A 13,866-nucleotide genomic window follows, 5' to 3' on the forward strand; every position below is an offset into this window, starting at 1 on the left:
CATGTATCCTGTTGTTTTCAAACTGGATATCTGTTTGAAATTATCTTCTTTAAACCACTTAAACACATTAAGACAATTAATGTAAACAGCCGACTACCTCAGGGCATGGGCTTCTCATAAAGTCACAAAAGTAAAGTTACCTTTTGGATGTCATTTACTGTAAATACCCAAATAATATTCTGTATTTGTTGTGCAAGGAGCAAAAAGTCAAGAATCTAGACATCTACTTGGATAACAAACTTTGGATATTTAAAAAAAAGTATATTTCCAAACCAAATGTTCCTCTCTCAATAACATGCATTGGCTCACACTAGAGTTGTTACTTTGTTGTCCTTCTTGAAAAGTCTGAATATTAGTTTGTTGTATTTCAAAACCATTCAAGTTTCTCACTTTAGCTCACACCATAATGTCACTGTGTCTCTGTTTACATGTATTGATCCCCCATTCATTGTCCTATGCCATTTGGCCCCCCAAGTTTCTGAGTAAATTGTTGGACATAAAACACTAAAAACTCCAGCAAATCAGCTCCAAGTAATTTTAATTTTGGAAATCTCTTCCAAAGTATTCCCATGCATAATAGAGAGATATATGTGATCGTATACAAATGTAAGCAAGGTTTGAAATAATTAGTCAAATATGCAGTACCAGTCAAAAGTTTGGCATTCTTTCAACCAGCTTTTCCAACAGTCTTGAAGGATTTCCCACATATGTTGGGCACTTATTGGCTTCTTTTCCTTCACTCTGCAGTCCAACTCATCCCAAACCGTCTCATTTGGGTTGAGGTGTTGTGGATGCCAGGTCATCTGATGCAGAACCCCATCACTCTCCTTCTTTGTTAAATAGCTATTACACAGCCTGGAGGTGTGTTGGATCATTGTCCTGTTGAAAAACAAATGAGAGTGGGAATAAGTGCAAATCAGATGGGATGGTGTATTGCTGCATAAGGCTGTGGTAGCCATGCTGGTTAAGTGTGTTTTGAATTCTAAATATGTCACCAACACTGTCACCAGCAAAGCATCCCCACACCATCACACCTCCTCCTCCCCTTTCCACCTCTACTTTGCATCTCACAAAGACAAAGTGGTTAGAACCAAAAATCTCAAATTTGGACATCAGACCAAATGACAGATTTCCACCAGTCTTGTGTTTCTTGCCCCAAGCAAGTCTCTTCTTATTATTGGTGTCCTTTAGTAGTGGTTTCTATGCAGCAATTCGACCATGAAGGCCTGATTCACGCAGTCTCCTCTGAACAGTTGATGTTGAGATGTGTCTGTTACTCTGTGAAGCATTTAATTGGGCTGCAATCTGAGGTGCATTTAACTCTAATGAACTTATCCTGTGCAGCAGAGGTAACTCTGGGTCTTCCGTTCCTTTGGTGGTCCTCATGAGAGCTAGTTTTATTATAGCGCTTGATGGTTTTTCTGGATTGACTGACCTTCATGTCTTTAAGTAATAATGGACTGTCGTTTATCTTTGCTTATTTGAGCTGTTCTTGCCATAATATGGACTTGGTCTTTTACCAAATAGGGCTATCCCTACCTTGTCACAATACAACTGATTGTCTCAAACACAATAAGAAGGAAATAAATTCCACAAATTAACTTTTAACAAGGCACACCAGTTAGTTGAAATGCATTCCAGGTGACTTCCTCATGATGTTGGTTGAGAGAATGCCAAGAATGTGCAAAGCTGTCATCAAGGCAAAGGGCGTCTACTACTAAAATAATAAATATATTTTGAATTGTTTAACACTTTTTTTGGTTACTACATGATTCCATATGTGTTATTTGATGTCCTCACTATTATTCTACAATGTAGAAAATAGTAAAAATAAAGAAAAACCCTTGAATGAGTAGGTGTGTCCAAGCTTTTGACTGGTACTGTATTTGTTTAGGCTTCTTGCTGTCCATTTTTAGTGGACAAATTATTTGGAATTATGTTCCGGCAACCAGACCATCTGTTAAAAAAAAAAATTGGCCTAAGGCTGAATCTAGTTGATGATCTCTCTCTCTTTCTCCCTCTCATGCCTTCAGTAGGGCCGTGCAGGAGGTGCGGTTATGTCATGATGTTATGCGATGGACCATATTTTGGGCCCTGCAGCGTGAGCCTGTGTCTGCAGAAATGTGAGTTGATGGGCATGTGTTGGAGCCACACTCCTAGCTGCTGATGCCGAGATAAAGAGCAGCGACTTTGTGCGTCACTCTCTTGTCATGGAGCTTTGAATACTATCTGCTGTCTTTCAAGCAGACCCAAACACCGGGGAGAGCTAGAGGAACCCCTGGGAGGGCTCCATCTAGATAGCCAGCCCAGGCAGATACTGATACACATCTCTAGCTGGTCTATGTGTATGTAGGGAGAGGAGAGGAAACTCTTCCCTTGCTCTACCTCTTTCATGATGGTTCTGAGACTCAGTGTAAGTCTTTGCATACCTTTATCCCTCCCAACTATCCTTTGTACAAAGACTCTCTCTCTCTCTCTCTCGCTCTCTTTCTCTGTGTGTCTTTGGGTGAGGCTCCAGAGTTGAAAGCAATGCCTGGAGGAGATTTCGATTCAGACACTCCCCTGTCTGTGCTGCTGGCTCTCTCTTTACTCTTCTGCCAAAGTTAAGAAGTGCAATACATTTTTATTCCTTTTTTCAGTTGGTCATTGTTTTTTTCTCTGTCTGTAGATACCTTTATACATGGCTGACTCTGAGTCAGTTGAAAACAACACTATGCAGACATTGGAGATCAAGGCATTTCCCCTTTGACATGCCTGGCTCTCCCCCTCACTCCCTCTCCTACGGTTTTCATTACATTAGCCTGCGATACTACACAGCAGGCGGGATAGCCTACCTGTCTGTTTTTCCTATATGACCAAACGTCTTGAAAGCCTTCGTCTGAGACAGATGAGGAAATGAGACTGACTAGGTCTCTCGTAATTTCTTCTTCAGAGAGCCCCGGTGTATAAGGTGAGTATCCTGTTGTATTTATTCTCTTAGATATGATCCAGTTGTGATATCTTAGAACCCACCTACCACCTCCCTTAGCTTAAGACCCCTCAGTCAGTTAGTGCCATAAAGGGTAGACTTGATATTACAGGGGGTCATATATGCCATATCTGAGAGCCATGAGTCCTCATGGGAGTATGTCTCACACACACACACACACTGACACACATACACGTGCCCACGCACACACGTGTGTACATGTACACACATACACACACACGCACACATACCCTGGTTCAGATCTGAAAGCTATGATTCCTCATGGGGGTGTCTGAACAGAGAGAATGTCAGAGGTCAGCGAGTCCCTCATCTTCTTCTCTCTGTCTTTTGTTGTGATCTCTTCCAACAGCTTTAGTGATTAACCAAAGGTACTTTGATGTCGCCTTACACAAGATTTTGGAAAGACTGTCATCTGTCTTCTCAGACAAGTGAGGTTGGATGAAAGAGAATCAGCCACTATGCTGTTGACAGTTTCAGCTTCCAGTGTTGGGGAATCTACTCTGAAAATATAGTTTACCAAGCTACCAATTACTTCATACTGGAAGAAGTTAAGCTACACTAAAGTTACCCGTAAGAAATATATATTTTACTAAACTAAAGTACTTTAAAAAAGTAGTTCACTTCATCCAAACTACTAAAATTATGTAAATCTGAAATATCATAGACCTCAAATTGCAAAAAACAGATCACTTTTAGCTAATTAAACAAACAAAAAAAAGGTTTCAAGTGATATTAGGCAGGACTGATACGCAAAACTGTTTGGGTGTAGTTAGTTAGCTACACCACTACACAGCTTGACCATATTTTACGTATTTCTGAGCACCTCCAAGACGTATGGTACCTACTAATGGTCTAGTTACTTTAGACAGAAAATAAAGTAGGGAGGTTGGTCTGGGAGGATGGTTGGGTGTAATGCCTGCCCGTCTAGCAATACAAAGGTTGCAGGTTACATGTTTCGAGTCACGTCGGGGACAACGGTAGCATTTTACCTAACCCTTCCCTTAACCCTTATTCTAAACTTAACCCAAAATCACCTAACCTGCTACGTAAATTCACCTAACCGTTGTGGTTTTAGTTCTCTTACCTTTCATGTAAATTATCCTAAACTTTGTCGTTAATTCACCTTACCATTAACGTCAATTTTCCTTGTAATTCTCTTTTGTTGTTACAACGCAACAAGCAACCTGGTCTCAGAGTAAGATGTATAATACTATACGTCCTAAAAGCCGTATTATAAGTTACTTTATCCAATTCATATGCTATTGCATGACCGGGTAAGAAGTAAGATATTATACGGCCTCCATTCCATTCATAATGTATCCTAATAATGTAACGTAATGTAAGATATCATACAGATTTACATATAGAATACTACGAATTGTTGCGCTACATGGAAAAAAAACTACTGAAAACACTACATAGATTTTAATTTAGTTACAGTGCCTTCGGAAAGTATTCAGACCCCTTGAGTTTTTCCACATTTTGTTATGTTACAGCCTTATTTTAAAATGTACTAAATTGTTTTTTCCCCTCATCAATCTACATACAATACCCCATAATGACAAAGCAAAAATAGGTGTTTAGAAATGTTGGCAAATTTATTACAAATAAAAAACTGAAATATAACATTTAAATAAGTATTCAGAACCTTTACTCAATACTTTGTTGAAGCACATTTGGCAGCGATTACAGCATCGAATCTTCTTGGGTATGAACTTGGCAAACCTTTATTTGGGAAGTTTCTCCCTTTCTTCTCTGCAGATCCTCTCAAGCTCTGTCAGGTTGGATGGGGATTGTTGCTGCACAGCTATTTTCATGTCTCTCCAGAGATTTTCAAATCGGGTTCAAGTCCGGGCTCTGGCTGGCCCACTCAAAGACATTCAGATAATTGTCTTGAAGCCACTCCTGAGTTGTCTTGGCTGTGTGCTTACATGCTGACCAGATCGGACGGGTTGCATGTGCAAGTGTAGAAAAATAAATTTAACATACATGTTATTCAATCATTGCACCCCCACCCCCATTGCTCGCGTGTGTTTGTGTAGCCAGGCGCTAAACTAGAACTTGGTGCAAGTTCAGCCTCTCCTATCTCCTCATTGGTTTTTAGGAGCATATACCGTGGGTATTGAAAGACAAACTGAAGTCCACACTCCAGTCAGTTGTGGTAATATATCTAAACGTTGGTTGCCAACTGCCATATCAAGTCCAAAGAAGAAGAAGAAGCCTGAAGGAAGAAGGAGAGATTACTAGAAATGAACTTGGTTGACCGTTTTATCTGTGGATTAATTGTCGGAGTAGAGAACCTTGTGCATTTCAGGTAAAATAACAACCCAATGTTTATATCCCATGACAAATTAGCTAGCAACAGCAAGCTATCTATCTAAATTGCCATAAATGTTTAATGCTTTTTGACTTGTCCCCAAATTAATATAATTGGTTTATTACTTTAACCTGCGTGTCCTGATTGCGTCTGATGTGGGTGGACAAAATCAACTTGCGCGCGATGGCACACGTGGACACACGCGGGTGTGCGATCTGGTCAGCATGAACAATCGCCCCCAGTCTGAGGTCCTGAGTGCTCTGGAGAAAGTTTTCATCAAGGATCTCTCTGTACTTTGCTCCGTTCATGTTCGTCTCGATCCTGACTGGTCTCCCAGGCCCTGCCGCTGAAAAACATCCCCACAGCATGATGCACACACAACCATTTTTCACCATACAGATGGTGTCAGGTTTCCTCCAGACGTGACACTTGGCATTCAGGCAAAATAGTTCAATCTTGGTTTCATCAGACCAGAGAATCTTGTTCTCGTGGTCTGAAAGATTTTAGGTGCCTTTTGGCAAACTTCAAGCGGGCTGTCATGTGCCTTTTACTGAGGAGTGGTTTCCATCTGGCCACTCTACCATATTGGTGGAGTGCTGCAGAGATGGTTGTCCTTCTGGAAGGCTCTCCAATCTCCACAGAGGAACTCTGGAGCTCTGCCAGAGTGACCATCGGGTTCTTGGTCACCTCCCTGACCAAGGCTCTTCTCCCCTGATTGCTCAGTTTGGCTGGGCGGCCAGCTCTAGGAAGAGTCTTGGTGATTCCAAACTTATTCTACTTAAGAAGGATGGAGGCCACTGTGTTCTTGGGGACCTTCAATGCTGCAGAAAGTTTTCGGTACCCTTCCCCATATTTGTGCCTCAACACAATCCTGTCTCGGGGCTCTACGAACATTTTCTTCGACCTCATGGTTTGGTTTTTGCTCTGACATGCACTGTCAACTAGGTGACCTTATATAGACAGGTGTGTGCCTTTCCAAATAATTTTCTATCAATTGAATTTACCACAGGTGGACTCCAATAAAGTTGTAGAAACATCTCAAGGATGATCAATGGAAACAGGATGCTCCTGAGCTCAATTTCAAATCTCATAGCAAAGGGTCTGACTACATTTTTTTAAATATATTTGCAACATTTTCAAAAAACCTGTTTCCACTTTGTAATTATGGGGTATTATGTGTAGATTGATGAGGGAAAAATGTGTTAATCCATTTAAGAATAAGGCTGTAACGTAACAAAATGTGGAAAAAGTCAAGGGGTCTGAATACTTTCTGATTGCACAGTATGTTGAAAGCACAGGGCACAATTGTAAAAGAGACCTAAGTCTCAATACGTCTTCCCTGTCAAAATAAAGGTTAAATTAAATAACAGATTTAATAACTTAGTGGCTAGTGGCTTTACCAACTCTGTGGATTGTCTGCCTTGAGATTGAAAGGTTGGGAGTTTGATTCCCGGCCGAGTCATACCAAAGAATCTGAAAATGGGACCCGATGCGTCCTGTTCATGGGGTGTACTTGTACATCAAGCTGCCTCACGCTACAGAAACAGGAGATTGGCTCATGAGAGAAGAAGCCTTTCCGGCTCGTGCAAGGCTACTTACTTTACTTAATAGCAGTTTTATAGAGAATATATTTTAAAAATATATTACTGAACATAAATATAAATGCATCATGCAACAATTTCAATGATTTTACTGAGTTACAGTTCATATAACTATATCAGTCAACTAAATAAATAAATGAGGCCCTAATCTATGGATTTCACATGACTGGGCAACAGCTCTGGTGGACGTTCCTACAGTCAGCATATTTTAAAGTGAAAGTTAATTGTCCCCAGCATAAGGTGCACATGTGTAATGATCATGATGTTTAATCAGCTTCATGATATGCCACACCTGTCAGGTGGACAGGTTATCTTGGCAAAGGAGAAATGCTCACTAACAGAGATATAAACAAATTTGTGCACAAAATTTGAGAGAAATAATATTTTTGTGCATATGGAACATTTCTGGGATCTTTTACTTTAGCTGATGAAACATGGGACCAACATTTTGCGTTTACATGTAGCAGTTCTATTTTTGTTCAGTATAAATTGCACTCTATTCCCTGTAGTGTACTATATTTGACCACAACTCTATGGACCTTGGCATGGAAGATTTATACTGTTGACCAAGCTACCCAGATACAGTAGCTGGCCTACATTCTAATATGACTCCTAGCTTAATTAATGACAGTAAATCCCATTATAGCGGTACCAGAGTCTTGACAGACTGCATGATCTCTCTACTCTTAACAGCCTCCAAGCTGTGACTCCATGATGACAAATAACCTCCTAGGTGTCTAATAGCAACATCTGTGTGTGTGTGTTAGCGCGTGTACGTCCGTGCATGTGTGACTGCGCATCACTCACTCAAACAGCAGTTCTACCGTCAACCAAAGCTTAATCCCACAAAAATAAAAATCACTGCTATAATCTGTGCGGAACATTAACCGGCTGCTGGCCAGACAGAGATTGGTAATCTTTCTAAAAAATACTATGAATGACTGCTAAGCTGTTTCATATTCTGGTATTTATGTATGCACCCCCTGTTTGTTTATTTACTGGATTTTGTTGCACTTTCATTTTTCTGCTTTCCAGGACCTTGTTTTTGAGCAAAGCTGATTGATTTGTATTTGGGAAAGTCTGGTTTATGAGGAAGACAATGTTCCAGATGGGAACACGTGGATTAAATAGAACATGTTTGTTCCTTCAAACTGAGGGCATTGGGGCTGTCCTTATGATGAGCACAAACAATCATCTCAACTATAAAAGTACACCAACAAAGTACACAACCATACTCATTTTAGAGTACTCTAAAAATGGTACTCATGCCGGCAGCATCTCACTGCTGGCTTGCTTCTGAAGCTGGCTTGCTTCTGAAGCTTCTGAAGCTACGGTCGGTTCCTGGATGGGACAATAGATGCTGCTGAAAGTGATGTTGGAGGTCCTCTAGTCTAAGGAGATCCCAATGTTCCTGAGCAGCGAAGGGGACATTGCCCTGAAAAGGGTGCTATCTTTCTGATGAGATGTAAGAATGGGTGTCCAGACTTTCTGTGGTTACTAAAGATCCCATTGCACTTGTCGTAAGAAGATCACATTGCAATTAACCCCTGGCTAAACTCCCAATTCCAGCTTTCAATTGGATCTTTCATTTCCTCTCCTCTCCCCTGTAACTCTTCCCCAGGTCGTTGAAATAAGAGAGAACATGTTCTCAGTCAACTTACCTAGTAAAATATGGGTAAATAAATCAATTCGGTGCTGGTAATTTTAATGTAACATTTTATAGCCAATATTCTACGAGGAGCCAGGCCATCTCAAGCACTGACAACACATGGTGATGTAGGCTACAGATGCAGTCAGGTCAAAATATCTCACAACATAACAAGTAGGCCTAAAGTATTTATATTCTTTACATGCTTCTGATTTTGCTGTTCATCACCATGCTTTGTTTGATTGATAGCTGAGAACAGACTGAAGGGGTACCCCTGGGCCTCGATTATTATCCAGATGTCTTTAGGGCGTTTGCATTGCTAAATATCACCACTTTATTTGCAGAAGGGGACTGAAGAGAGAGATCTGGCCAGCTGCCAGAGGTGGGCTCTTATTGCAATGTTGTCATAGCTCCATCTTCACCTGCCATCTATTGGCCCTGTTATCGATAGTGGGGTAGAGCTACAGTGTTTCTCAGTATTTCTGAGTGTTTTTTAGTGTTTCTCATCTACAACAGGGAGATCAATTAAAATGTAGCCTTAGGCAGTTTGACTTCTTTTGACTTCTCTGTCCCCGAGAGGTTCTAAGGTTCTACGTATTACATACACAGATTGAGATCATTGTAAGGGGTGTTCTCCAGGGGTTTTGCATGGGAATTGGGCTTCCTGGGAAAATGTTGGCAGAGGTTGCAACAGTAACCAAGGGGCATGGCTCAACGAAAGGTCAATTATGTTCCAATAACTGTGTGTTCTTTCTCTACTCTGTTCCAATGGTACAAGAGGCCAAAAGGTCTTCCCTGCAGAGAACCAGCGCCCAGTTTATATCTCCCATAATGTGATTTGGCCACTCATCCCATTGTGTTTCCCTGTCGTATCGATAACATGTGAACTATAAAGGTATTGTCCCAGGTTTAAGTCATGACACGCTGCATATTTCTGATTTCTATAACTCTGCAACTCCTCCGAGAGATATGTCATGCTAGTTTGTGTTACCTCCCTGAGGACATTGGGGTATCACTACACCAACACTAGGCTGAGTCGACACAGCACAGTTTCTGTTCTATCCACAAAACAGTTAATGCGTTTCAAATGGAACCCTATTCCCTATATAGTGCACTGAAAAGGTTTAAGAACCCCTGTCTTGGTGCTTGGTGAGAGAGTGGTTGTTCTATGGTTATTTTGCACAAAACCTTCCCACAACCTTCTGGGAGAGTTGCTTGGATTTGGAACATTCTCAGCACATTTAAGAAACTTTAAAAAAGCATTTATATTATTGGTATTTCATTACTCTAACAGAACATTTCCTAAACGTTCAAAAATGGTTACATTTAATAAACATTTTGGTTATGTTCTAGGAATGTTCTCCAACTAGTTTGACATTGGGAATGTTCTCAAATAGTTCAGAGAATGTTAAGAAAACACTATCTTCTATGGGAATTTCAGTACATCAGCATAGTTTCCTACAGTTTTTATCATAGTTCTATTTAAAGTCATGTTCTCAAGAATGTTCCGAGAACATTAAGAAAACGTTCCAACATTCCAATTAGTGGCCACACCTGATCTTAATGACTGCTTGTTTCCTTTTAAATGGGATCTGTTTGAATAGACTTGGCTTGCTAGCTCCATCTCAGTGGCACAGTGGATTAATTCCATGGATGAAGAACAGAAGACTCTGATGAGTGTCAATCATTTTTTGTATGTGTTTCCATGATTAATGCCTAAGGAAATACATTTCCATGTGTTAAAGGAAAACTTTCAAGGAACCAGAGTAAAACATTCTCAGAACCTGAACTGAATGTTCCCTTCTATTCTCAGAACTAAAAAATGTTTTCCGTTTTATCGGTCAGGAAACGTATAGCTTCATTTCCACAACCAATGTGAAACCAAAAACATAAATTCCCACAACTTCCAAGGAACCAAATGTGCTAGTTGGGTTGTATTTCATTCAGCTTCATATTGGATACACTCTCATCTCTTTACAAAGTTCTTGTAATTGGAAACTTGACCAAACCCTTATTACCTAGAAAGCAATACATCTCCATTGTTGTGTAGTGAGAATGTTGGACAGTAATACTCCCTTATCCCTTCAGACCCAACCCTCCTGACTCTTCATAACTCCATAGGACAACTGGTCAGGCCAGGTAGGGGGTGTGTCCCAAATGTCACCCTATTGGCCCTGGTCAAAAGTATTTCACTATGTAGGGAGACATTTTGGATGCAGCCTTGGCCAGTCTAGGAAAGCAGTGTGCCTCAGCTCCTGGAGCTGCCAGCTAACCCACACTAGCAGATACAATTAAGATCCTCAGAAGGGATTAGCCGAGGTGAATCCCCACCGACAGTCTCCTAATACTTATTAAGTAAGCAGTGAGCCCCAACGCCCCCTCCCTGACACTTTCCACCCCCTCCGTGCCAGTCCTGCCCTGCTTTGCCCTGCCTCTCTGTCTTTTGCCAAACTTGTGCTCACCTCACACTCTGCCAATGGTTACAGCATTGTACTGTAGCCTAACTCGTGTCCAACTTGACCGTTCGTATGAGCGAGATATGGGACAGGCTGGGGTGAAGGCAGAGCTGTGGACAGATGCATCAGTCACATACAGTGCATTCGGAAAGTATTCAGACCGCTTGACTTTTCCACATTTTGTTACGTTACAGTCATATTTCAAAATGGATTAAATCTACACACAATAGGCCATAATGACAAATAGAAAACAGGTTCTTAGAATTCTTTGCAAATGTATTAAAAATAAAAAACTGAAATACCTTATTTACATAAGTATTCAGACCCTTTGCTATGCGACTCGAAATTGAGCTCAGGTACATCGTGTTTCCATTGATCATGTTTCTACAACTTGATTGGATTCCACCTGTGGTAAATGCAATTGATTGAACATGATTTGGAAAGGCATACAACAGTCTATATAAGGTCCCACAGTTGACAGTGGATGTCAGAGCAAAACCCAAGCTATGAGGTCGAAGGAATTGTCCATAGAGCTCCGAAACAGATTTGGGGAAGGGTAACAAAAATGTTCTGCAGCATTGAAGGTCCCCAAGAACACAGTGGCCTCCATCATTCTTAAAATGGAAGACGTTTGGAACCACCGAGACTCTTCCTAGAGCTGTCCGCCCAGCCAAACTTAGCAATCAGGGGAGGTGACCAACAACTCGATGGTAACTCTGACAGAGCTTCAGAGTGTGTCTGTGGAGATGGGAGAACCTTCCAGAAGGACAACCATGTCTACAGCGCTCCACCAATAATGCCTTTATGGTAGAGTGGCCAGATGGAGCTACTCCTCTGTTAAAGGCAGATGACAGTCCGCTTGGAGTTTGCCAAAAGGCACCTAAAGGACTCTAAGACCATGAGAAACAAGATTCTCTGTTCTGATCAAACCAAGATTGAACTCTTTGGCCTGAATGCCAAGTGTCACGTCTGGAGGAAACCTGGTACCATCCCTATGGGGTAGCATGGTGGTAGCATCCTCTTGCTTTGGGGATGAGGGAAAGATTAATTGAGGGAAAGATGAATGGAACAAAGTACAGAGAAATTCTTGATTATAACCTGCTGCAGAGCCCTCAGGACCTCAGACTGGGGCAAAGGTTCATCTTTCAACAGGACAATGACCATAAGCACAGAGCCAAGACAATGTCCTTGAGTGGCCCAGCCAGAGCCTGGACTTGAACCCGATCGAACATCTCTGGAGAAACCTGAAAATAGCTGTGCAGCGATGCCCCCCATCCAACCTGACAGATCTTGAGAGGATCTGCAGAGAAGAATGGGAGAAACTACCCAAATACAGGTGTGCCAAGCTTGTAGCATCAACACCAGGAAGATTTGAGGCTGTAATCACTGCCAAAGGTTTCTAACAAAGTACTGAGTAAATGGTCTGAATGGGATATTTTCCTTTAAAAAAAAGTGTAATACATTTGCAAAATTTTCTAAAAGCCTGTTTTTGCTTTGTCGTTATGGAGTATTGTGTGTAGATTGATGAAGGAAAAAAACTATGTAATCAATTTAGAATAAGGCTGTAATATAACAAAATGTGGAAAAAGTCAAGGGGTCTGAATACCACCCCTCCCGCAAAGTCGGAGTCCGAATTTGCAAAGCATCCGCGGACCATTTGCCTATCGTTAGGCTATCAGATTATGTGGTGCTAGTGCTTGTAATAGCTTATAGTTTTGCTTTAATGGATACGTGTTTATTTTTATTTGGTAGTCATTTTCAGATGTTAAGTCTAACGTGTACGTTTCACCAAGCTATAGGCCTACGGTTTCACATTGTTGCTATTTAGAATTGCTGGCAGCAATAATGTATTTACTTATTCAGTAATTAAAGTGGTAAATTCAAAAACTCAGATGGTAAATTGAATTTTCAGTGCGACAGGATACTCAATAACCAATCTACATATGTTTTGAATATACAACTGTCCTGTAGGCCTATAGCCTACCTTAGCCGTCCTCTCGCAGCATAAATAGAGAGTTTGTGCTGTGTAAAAACCAGTCTATTAATGCCACATATTACAATCATTCCAATAGCTTAGTTTCATTATGCAGACAATGCTGTCTAGCCTACTAGCCTACCTATAGCTATATACAGTATTTAGCTGGTAGCCTATTTATAATACACATTGGAACTCGGACTCCCCGCTGTCGGGGCTATACGTCTCATCACCCTTCTCATCACTTGTAGACTTACCAGTGTTCATAGAAGGGGGTCGCTCTCATGAGCTCAGTTGGGTCTCTGGTAGTCGTCAGCTTAGTCTTCTGGGAGAGGAGAAGGAGGGCTGGCACACTCACTAAAGGAACTGTCACTATTCTTGAGGGGAGGAAGAAGAGGAACAAGGCTACTGTCATTGCCGGTCCCAGGCAGTGAGGTCTCTGTCAGGACTGGGAGGCAGCTAGTACCAGCTGCTACATAAGTAGGCTTACTAGCCTACACCTGTGATGGTGTTTCATCAGTCCAGGATGAGGTGGTAGCTTTGCTGATGTGGTTTTCTTCAGTAATTTGACACAAGCGTGATCAGACAAAGCTTTTTTGCAGCATCTTTGTGCACCACTTGCCTTTTGTTGATCCATCTTGAACAACGTACTCACTCTTCATCTGAGTCCGAGCTGAATAACCTAACTTTTTTGAACTTGATAGCCAATTAGGGTGAGGAGGACAGCACAGGCTGCCTTCGGCGCGGCTGAGAAATAGGCTAATTAGATGCATGACAACTATATTGTCTGTCGGACTCGCCTACTACTCATGTAGATTGGACAACACAAATACTTCGCTTCTTAAATGTGGAAATAAAAAAGGAGGGTAACTGTCAACAT

The 13,866-nt window shown here is 41.3% G+C and overlaps 1 long non-coding RNA gene across 1 annotated transcript; it reads right to left on the minus strand.

The window, feature by feature from the left end:
• Positions 1-523: 523 nt before the first annotated feature.
• Positions 524-13,537, minus strand: LOC149984663 (uncharacterized). The gene is made up of 2 exons (XR_016494915.1): positions 13,244-13,537; positions 524-879 (listed from the first exon to the last, which is right to left on the minus strand). It is a non-coding gene; the product is annotated as an uncharacterized LOC149984663 (long non-coding RNA).
• Positions 13,538-13,866: the final 329 nt, after the last annotated feature.

This window comes from Oncorhynchus mykiss, chromosome 3 (assembly GCF_057628025.1).
Source record: "Oncorhynchus mykiss isolate SJ-2025 chromosome 3, ASM5762802v1, whole genome shotgun sequence".
Classification (NCBI taxonomy): Eukaryota; Metazoa; Chordata; class Actinopteri; order Salmoniformes; family Salmonidae; genus Oncorhynchus; species Oncorhynchus mykiss.